This window comes from Eubalaena glacialis, chromosome 6, assembly GCF_028564815.1.
Source record: "Eubalaena glacialis isolate mEubGla1 chromosome 6, mEubGla1.1.hap2.+ XY, whole genome shotgun sequence".
NCBI lineage: Eukaryota > Metazoa > Chordata > Mammalia > Artiodactyla > Balaenidae > Eubalaena > Eubalaena glacialis.
This window is the reverse complement of record NC_083721.1, coordinates 112,087,610-112,098,244: the sequence shown is the minus strand read 5'-3', so window position 1 is coordinate 112,098,244 and position 10,635 is coordinate 112,087,610. Positions and strand designations below refer to the sequence as shown.

General features: G+C 33.6%; 1 protein-coding gene across 9 annotated transcripts in view; it reads right to left on the bottom strand.

The window, feature by feature from the left end:
- VEPH1 (ventricular zone expressed PH domain containing 1) overlaps window positions 1–10,635 on the bottom strand; it is a 222,043-nt gene that overhangs the window by 193,129 nt on the left and 18,279 nt on the right. The gene's annotated exons all lie outside the window — the stretch shown is intronic.

Below are 10,635 nucleotides of genomic sequence, written 5' to 3'. Positions count from 1 at the left end.
AGAAGCTGTTTCCGTATGGGAAGAAATTATTACATAAAGCAAATAGATTCACATGGTGCCAGGGATAGACTGTGGTGGAGACTATGCTACACTGTCCAAATCCCCTGCCAGGAAAAAGACACTCATTTTCTCAGCCGGTTCATAGCCAAGTCTGCCTGCCAAAACTGTCCTTGGTCAAAGGAAATGGCCTCACCCAAGATTTTGTTTCTCCCTTGGAGCAGTCATTTTAAATTGGGTCCCTGGAACCCAGTTACCACAGAGCTTATATAGATGACATTGAGAAATGTAGTAAACCATGCCTAAACAATCATTTAACAACAAATAGCAAAGAGATTTTCATTTGAATGAAACAAGCCTCAGTAAAAGTTGAAGGTGCAAATCAATAAAAGCACATGGCATATATATGTGTCTTGGTTCATGAACACAAAGGTTCAATAACTTCCATGCTAAGAGAGTACTGAATTATTAGGAAATTTTGAAAAACGTGCCTTGGAATGAGGCTGGAGTGTACAGGATAGTGTCAGTGAGATTGTTGACCCAAAAGCATATATTCGAAGATTTCTAACTAGCAAAGTTGAGCAGCTGTCTATAAGGATAAATCACTTCACACTGGTCGTAAATTCAGCTGATATGTTAATATATTAGGTATAGGTGCACCAGTTAGGAACCTTCTTATTACTGTGAACCTCTTGAAGCTAATAATTTCTTATTCCATACCACTTCACTAAAAATAAAGAGATTTTTCAACTGGAAATTTTATATATTCAAATTCCTATGTATGACATGAAGAAAAATTTATTCTCTAAAAAGGAGATTTCCTCCAGTAAAGGGAAAAACCTGAATTAGTAGTTAACTGCTTCCTTCAGCAGATATTCAAAAAGACAAAGCAAAACAAACAAACAAAAACAAAAAACAAAAAAACCCAACCTTTTTAATTCTTTTAATGATGTAATTGAATAGTTTAAAGCTTTTTGGTGAAGAATCAGCTTTGAAGTTAGGGTTTTCCTTATTCACATTCCAGGAAACACCCTATTCTTATGAAATATATATGTGTTCCTATGTATGTGTTTATGCTTGAGCACAACATTGGGTTAGAACCCATGCATATTAAAATGAATATCTTCCAAGGACCAGATCTATTTAATAGCAAACCCATCAAGTTGAGTTTAGAGATTCATTCTCACAGTGACCTGGTCATTGTCAATTTTAAAGTAATTCATTCTAAAGTGGTGGGCATGTCAAAATGGAGGAGTAGGACAATGAAAAAGCCACGCATTGTGCTGCTCCAGGTCTAGTTATCAGGATGGATCACTCTCACTCAGCCATAGACACTACACCTCCACATCAACATCCATTAACCTTTCAGTCACTCTTCTCTATGCTGTAAGCAGTCTTCAAGGAATGGCCCACTGGCAAAAGGGAATGTGGAACCTCTGAAATAAAATGGTTAGTGGTGGGAAGAGTGGATTTGGCATGAAAGTAGAAGCTTGAGAGAGAAGAAGGGAGACATCTTATGGCAAAGGATGGACCATTTCTCTTCCCCTTTAGAGGCAGTATAACATAGTGGTTATGAGCATGGGCTCTTGGGTCAGACTGCCCAAGCTCAAAGCTATGTTCTGGTCTTATCAGCTCCACAATCTTGGGCAATCACTTATCTCTCTATAACTCAGTTGCCTAATCTTTAAAATTGGAATATTATTAATATTTACCTCCTATAGTCATAGTTGTGAGGATTAAATGAGCTAACATACAGGGAAAGGATTTACAACAGTGTGTGGCACATAGTAAGTACAGATAAAGGTTAGCTATTACTGTTTATTATTTCTCTTAAGGATACCAGAACCCTAAAAGCCAGCCTTGGGTTTATAGCTTACAGAGAATTACAGATATTGCCTTCTATGGTTACAATTTTTATACATTTATTCCACAACCACTAAATAACATACAGCACAAAAAAGACCACATAGTTACTCCTCGGTTATAGTCACATTCTACATTGGCATCCATACTGATAATCCTTTATATTTGTATCACTCTTTCCACTTTAAAAACCACACCTATATGCATACCTCATTTATTTTACCATTCCAAGAATCTCCAAAGTCAAGACACTAACACTAACAACAACAACAAAACCAAAAGCTGTCCCAGAGATGATAATATCACTGGGGTTCCCAGCAGAAGCGAGTATAAAACTACTTTGAGGGATAAAACACTCAACCCTCAAGCAATTCAGTATTCACACAAGTAAAATCCTTATTTAAACACAAAAAATTCATATTTATAAAACACTCAAGGAAATAAGAGACTGAGTCTCTAATAAGCAGGTTAGATACTCAAAAATTTTAAGTAATAGAATTATTGATCTCAAATTATGCAATTATATGTTCAAAATGATTCAATGTATAAAGGAAAATTATTTTTATGAACAAAGACCAAGTCACTTTAAAAAGGACCTGAAAGATGTCAAAAAGAACCGAATGAAACTTAGAATGGAAACCAAATGAAACTTGGATGGCAACCAAATTCCAACCCCCAAAGACTCAATGGATTGGAATATAGAGCTGAGGAAACGAAAAAACAAAGTATCACATAGAGATGGAAAATATAAAAGATGAAGAGACATAGAGTTACAAAACATTTTTTTCCTGCGTTGAGAACCTTTAAGATCTACTCTCTCAGTAGCTTTCAAATATGCAATACAGTGTTATTAACTATCATCACAAGGGGAAAAATTTGTAACTTTGATGGTGATGGATGTTAACTAGACCTATTGTGGTGACCATTTTGCAATACATACCAATATCAAATCATTATGTTGTATACCTGAAACTAACATAATGTTATATGTCAATTATACCACAATTAAAAAGAAAGACATGGATAAAATAAGATAGAATATAAAGGATATGAGGGCAATGCTTTTTGTCTGCTTTGTTTACTATTATAATCCCAATATCTAAAAACATTGCTGGAAGATAGTAGGTACTCAAAACATAGTTGTGGAATGCATAAATAAGTAAATAAATAGGATTTCCAGAAGGAGAGATTAGATGGAAAAGGCAATATTTGATATAATATTTAAGAACTTTCCAAGTTTGATAAAAGGCATAAAACTCAAAATCACAAAACACAATGAGGATTAAGTAGAAATACACAAATAAAACCACATCTAGACACATAATAGTGAAAACCTATAACACCAAAGACACAGAGAAAATATTAAAATAGAAAAAAGTAGATTATGCATAAAGGAATGACAAACTGACGGCAGATTTCACAACAGCAATAGTATAGATTACTGAGGAATAAAAAGACTACAAATCTAGAAATCTATATCCAGGTAATTATTCAAAATTAAGGGCAAAATAAAGACAAAAAGTCTGAAAAACAGAAAAACAAACATTGAGAGGGTTTATTACTAACAGGCCTTCACTGAAGGGGCTTTAAAATGTATACTTCAGAAAGTAGGAATTTGGATTCAAAAGGAAAAAAAAAAAGAGGAAGAGAATAAAAAAAAAAAAAGAATGGTGAGAAAAGAAACAGTATCTTAGGTACTCAAAGTAAGCATTGGCTGAATTTGAAAAAACAAATCAGTAATTTTAAAGAATAGTTTTGAGGGCATTAAACAAGGTAGAATAAAAGTGCTGCTTAAGAATATGTAAGATGAGTATTAAAGTATTCCAACTTCCTTGTGGTAATAGGAGGAGAATAGAGCCACTGCACAACTTTAGACAAATTCATTATAATTTATCAAATGTAAGAAGGTGTCAATTATAAGACCTACCATTTTGAAGAAAGAGAAAAATGTGCCATTTAATTGTGAGTTACATCATGCCTCAAAGAAAATCTTATGCACGACATGAATTCATTTCTTTGAAATTTCTTTCATCTATTCTAAGGGAATTGCCTGTTTCTTCTGCTTTCAGTTGCACTACTTACTATATTTTAATAGGCAATCTTTTACAAATACCTCAATAATAAAAAGGTGTTTTTATTTTGTTTTGTTTTAGGTCCCATAAAGTTCTCGGTTACTGTTTTGCAAGAAAAGATGGAATTTCATTCTTGCCCCCAGTGATGAATATTTCATTCACTAATACAAAATTTATACCCTGGTCCTCTCTTTCCATGCCTTTCTGCATTGCTAATAAGTTTTTGTTTCAGTGCCACATTATATTTAGAAGTTTTGAAACATTTTAAATGTATATTTAACTCAATATTGGTAATAATAATGCACATAAGTCAGTTGGAATGTTAACAATATGCAAAGCTATGATAAGTTCATGCATACGTGGGCAATGACAACTATATTAGGCCTATTGCCTGGCCCATAGCAACTGTCAGATTGCAATAAATTATAAAATGTATACTTGTTTCAGAGATATAGATATGTGAAAAGTGTCTTAGAATTGATGAAATATAGTGACTATGTTTGCTAAAATTTTAAAGGTAACTACTAAGAGACTAGAAATAGAAATTTAAAATTTTTAAACACTTCTCTTAGCAATTGGCAGTCCAAGCAAAAACAATTTTATTGAGGCTATAGAAAATTTGAACAATATAATTAACAAGAATTCTTTAATTGACAAGCTTAATGTCTTATGCTCAATGATTAGAAAATATGCATTCTTCTTGGGCACATATGAAACATGTAAAGAGGCAGGCAGTATAGTGTGGTGCTAAGAACAGTTTCTGAAGCCAGACTCTCTGAACTTGATTCTTGGCTCTACAACTTACTAGCTATATAATCTTGGACAAGTGAAATTATTAAACTCTCTGTGTCTCAGTTTCCTCATCTATAAAATGGGGATAATATTAGTATATTTATCTCAAAAGTTTAGAAAGGAATAAGCATATTAACTTGTAATAAGCTCTTAGAACAGTTCCTGGAACAAAGCAACTGCTACATAAGCATTAGCTATTACTATGTACACAAATTAGCCATAAGCTATGCTACAAAGCAAGTCAGCCTTTTCCAAACAATTGGATCATGCAGTTAACATTCTCTGACTACAATGCAGTTAAATTTTAACTCAACAAGATTACAAATATTCTTTGGGACATTAAAGAACAACCTTCTAACTTACTTATGATTCAAAGAGGAAATCACAATCAATGAAGTATTTAGAATTCATAATGAAAATACTATGTCTCAAAAACTTGTAGGATGAAGCTAAGTGGTACTTAGCAAAAAATCTATCATCTTAAGTGCTTATATTAAAAAATAAGAAAGTAAAAAAAGCAATAAGCTAATCATACAACTGAGGAGATGAGTTAAAAAAAAAAAAAAAAGCGGAATACAACCAGAGAAAGAACAAAGAGGAAAATCATAAACATTAAAAAAGAAATTAATAAGAAAGAAAGATCCTATATAGATGCTAAAAGCTTTAAAAAAAGACAAAACTCTAAAAATATTGATAAAAGAAAATATCAGTGAAAAAGAGCATTTAAATACAGATGCAGCAGAACACACACACACACACACACACACAAAATAATGCAAACATTTTTATGCCAATCAATTTGAAAACTCAGATAAGATGTACAATTTCCTAGAAATTATATTTTACCAAAAGTGACTAAAGCAAAAATCCTTCCATTTTCTTCAAAGAAATTGAATCAGTACCTCAAAAATCTACCCCAGAAAACCAACCAAACAAACAAACTCATGGTGCCCTGAGGGTGTTCTGTGAGATCAAGGAATAGATCATCACCACCTTATAAAACTGTTGTATATAATAGAAATGTGGAGATATTTCCCAACTCATTTTATGAGACTAGTATTTATACTTTGATACCAAAACCAGGTAAAATTAGTAGAAGAAAGGATAATTATAGGCCAAGCTTACAGTTCCAAAACTCCTTTAAAAATATGAAACCAAATCAGGAAATGTATTAAAATAAATGTAAAATTTTATTTTATCCCAGGAGTGCAACAATGGCTTTATAGTTTAAAAATCTATCACTGCAGTTCACCACATTAACAGATGAAAAGGGAAAATTGGATTATCTAGAAAGAGCAGAAAAAGCAGTTGATAAACTTTAACAGTTCTTAGAAAAATACGAATAAAAGGGAACCTCCTTAATCTGACAAAAGGTATTAACCAAAAGCCTGGAGCAAACATTATACTTACATTGCAAAGTCAGAAAGCTTCCTTTAAAGAAGGAAAAAAGTATATCTGCTATTCCTATTCTATTCAACATTTTTCTCGAGAGCTAGTCAGGACAAGGAGACAGAGAAATCAAATAAAAGGCATAAGAATTGAGAAGAAAGAAACAAAACCATCATTATTTTAAGATAATGATTGTATATATAAAAAATTCCAAAGAATGTGCTTCTCTATTCTTAAAAAAATCCTTTCTTGGACTCCCTAATTCTAATTACCACTCCATTTCGCTGTTCCTCTTGGTAGGAAAATGCCCAGAGTTGTCACGGCTCATTTTCTCCAAATCTCCTCCCATTCTGTCTTAAACTCCAATCCAGTTTTCACTCCTCTCTACCCAATGATACTGTTTTTGTCAAGTCACAATGACCTTCATGTGCTGGAATAATGGTCAGTTCTCAGTCCTCATCTCACTTGACCTATGAGCAGCATTTGACATCGCTCTGTCCTTGATAGTGTCCACTTGGCTCTCAGGACATCATGCTCTTCTGACTTTCTTCCTCTTTCACTGGACCTTTCTCTCAGTCTACTTTACTCGTCCTCCTTCATCATCTTTTTGATCTTTGTGCGCTGGACTCAGCCTTTGGACTTTCTTCTTCTCTGTCTACACTCACTCCCTTGGTGATCCCATGAAGTCTCAAGGCTGATGAGTTCCAAAATTAAAATGTCCAGCCCAGACTTCTCTCCTCAACTCCAGACTCATATATCCAACTATCTACACTATATCTCTGCTGAGATGTCTGATAGCTCAGACTTTACATGTCCGAAGAACTCTTGATCCCTTTCTACCTCTCCCCCAAATCTGTTCCTCCCAGTCTTCTCCATTTTACTTAACAACAATTTTATCATTCTAGTTTTTGAGGCCAAAAATCTTCGAGTCCTTTCTCTCTCTCTTTTTACATGCTGTACCTATATCAACGAATCTTGTTTGTACCACTTTCAAAATATATCCAGGATCTGAACACTTCTTATCACCTCTATTGCTCCAAGAGTCTCTGTTGTTTCTTATATCTGGATTATTGCAGAAGCATGTTAATTGGCCGCCCTGTTTCCACTTTTGCCTTCTTGCAGACTCTTTTCAAAACAGGAAGAGGAAAGTCAGATCATGTTACTTCTCTGGTCAGAACTCTCCAACTCTCTGCCCAAGGACCTATGTGATCCAGCCTGCCCTTTCCTTCTGACCCGATCTCCTATGATCTTTCCACTTTGCTCCCTCTGCTGCAAGCACACTGACCTCCTTGCTGTTCCTCAAAAACTCTAGGCTGCCCTCAACTTAAGGACCTTTGTACTTGATGGTTCCTCTACCTGAAATGATTTCCTGCAGGTATCCACAGGTAATGCTCCCTCATCTCCTTCAAGTTTTGCTTAAATGTCAGCTTCTTAGTATGGCCTGCCTTGTCTGCTCTACTTAAAATTTCAAACCTCCAATTTTATGTCCCCATTCTGTTTTATTTTTCTACATAGCACTTATCCTCTTCTAATATACTACATATTTTCCTAATTTATTTTATTTTCTGCCTCACCCAATTAAATGGATGAAGGCAGAGTTTTTTGGGGTTTTTGTTTTGGTCTATTTTGCTTACTCCTATGTCCTCAGCATAGAAGTGTCTGGAATGTAGTAGGTATCTAATAAATATTTGTTGAATAAATGGAAAAAATTTATAAGCAATAAGAGAGTTGAGGGAGTTTACTGGACATAATATTACTATACAAGTGTCATTTATGCTATTATCACCTCAAAAATAGTTGGAAAATATGATTTTTTAAAAGGGTACCATTTATAACTTCAGCTAAAAACATAAAATATTTATAAATTTAAAAAAATGTACAACACTCAAGAGCCTTAAGAAAAAAAACTAAAACCTTATTTAAAGATATTGAAGAAGATCTAAATAAATGGACAGATGAACATTATCTACAGATAAGAAAACAGTACCATAAAGATGTTAATTTTCTTCAAATTAATCTATAGATATAATGAAATTCCAATCAAGATACTGACAGAATTATTCATGAAACTTGAGAAGCTTAATACAAAATTATTAAAGAACAGAAATGAATCAAAACAATTTTAAAGAAAGAGTTTGGGGGATACTCATCCTATCGGATATCAAGATGTTACAGTAAAAGGCAAGCTATATTTGGAGTAAGAGACCTGCAACATGCACAAAGTGACAAAGGATTTGTAGAAAAATATACAAAAAAACTCCTTTAACAAGAACAGATTCTTTTTAAACCTCAAGAGAAAAATGGAAAGGAAAAAAAAAAACCCAAACCATAAAGAGGTGCTTTACTGAAAAGAAAACTCAAATGGCAAATAGCAAATAAACATATGAAGAAATGGTCAGACTCCCTAATAATGAGAGGAGTGAGAGTTTAAATAACAATCAGACACTGCTTCACTTAAACTGACACTTTAAAAATCTGATAAAAGCAAGCATTGATCAGGAAATAAAGCCACTGGGACTCTCATACTGTACATGTCTGATGGGAGTGTAAATTGGTAAAACCACATTGGAGAGCAATTTGGTGGTTTATCAGAAAATTGGAAGTACACAAAACCCCAAAATTAGTTGTTTCACTACTGATTGTGTACACTAGATATGAAGCACATTTGCCAAAATTGTCAATTATAAGAATGTTCACTGCAGCACTGTTAAAATAGTGAATGTCCATCAAAAAAAAGACTGGATAAATAAATAGTGGCATAGTCATTTGATGGAACACACTATTGCACTGAAAACAAAAGAATTGGAACTACATGTACCGACAGATAAACCTCAAAAACATAATATTGAGACTTATGACACTATTTATATAAAGTTTAAAAACATGAACTACAGTGCTATAAATCATTTTTAAGCCATGCATATGTAGCAAAGAAATGAAAACACGTATGGATAAATACCACAACAGGATATTGGTTTCCTTAAGAGAGGAAAGGGAGGAGCATTGGGTTAGAGAGACACATGCAGGTGATAACAATTTTATTTAATTTCTTAAATTTGGTGATTTTTGTGTACCTAACATTTTTTTATTGGTTTTTTTTTTTAATTTTTTTAAAATTTTTTCACACACACACACACACACACACACACACTGTATTTTATTTTTACAAGAGATAAATAGACTGACACCAAGCATTGTACATGGATGACCACAACAAAAGCAACAATGATTGCAATTACCAAACATGAAACACACTCATACTATGTCATAATATTGACATTCAGTCCAGTAATCCTCCACTGTAACAGCTCCTTTACTTTGCAGTGAAAATTGATTTGTATATTCTTTGCCTCTGAGTCTTTGTGGGATTTTTTCTTTCTTTTTTTTTTTTTTTTTTTTTAAATTCAAACAGAAAGTCACAAAAATTATACTCATCCTCATCAGTTCACTCAGTCCCATGTAATTAATTTTTTTTTTCATCTTGATCTTTTGTTAGCACTTTTATGAGCTCATCAGTTTTTCATTAGAGTTCTGAAAATGCTTATTCATTCAGTTCAGCAGTACAGTCAGGTACCAGAAACCTGTACTTGTCAGAGTCTTTTCCATGAATTTCCTGAAGATGAAACCCTTTTATAGGAACATATTTACAAAAGCATCAGAGTACACCCAGAACTGTCTGTAAATGACAAAAGACTTAAAAATGACCACGGTTAAAGATTTGATGAAAGTTCATAATAATGCAGTTGACAAGAAAATTAGTTATTTCTGAGATATACATTTTAAAGTAATAACTAGAATTATGACTTATAACATTATACCAGAACATATAAGATTTTTAGAAATTTCATGTAATGTCTGAAACATTTATATTAACATATTTCCATACAAATAACCCAATGAAAGTTTAGTATTAGTTGTTTTGTTTGTTTGTTTATACTGCAGGTTCTTATTAGTCATCAATTTTATACACATCAGTGTATACATGTCAATCCCAATCGCCCAATTCAGCACACCACCATCCCCACCCCACCGCAGTTTTCCCCCCTTGGTGTCCATATGTCTGTTCTCTACATCTGTGTCTCAACTTCTGCCCTGCAAACCGGCTCATCTGTACCATTTTTCTAGGTTCCGCATACATGCGTTAATATACGATATTTGTTTTTCTCTTTCTGACTTACTTCACTCTGTATGACAGTCTCTAGATCCATCCACGTCTCAACAAATGACTCAATTTCGTTCCTTTTTATGGCTGAGTAATATTCCATTGTATATATGTACCACAACTTCTTTATCCATTCGTCTGTTGATGGGCATTTAGGTTGCTTCCATGACCTGGCTATTGTAAATAGTGCTGCAAAGAACATTGGGGTGCATGTATTTTCTTGAATTCTACTTTTAGTTTTTTAAGGAACCTCCATATTGTTCTCCATAGTGGCTGTATCAATTTACATTCCCACCAACAGTGCAAGAGGGTTCCCTTTTCTCCACACCCTCTCCAGCATTTGTTGTTTGTAGATTTTCT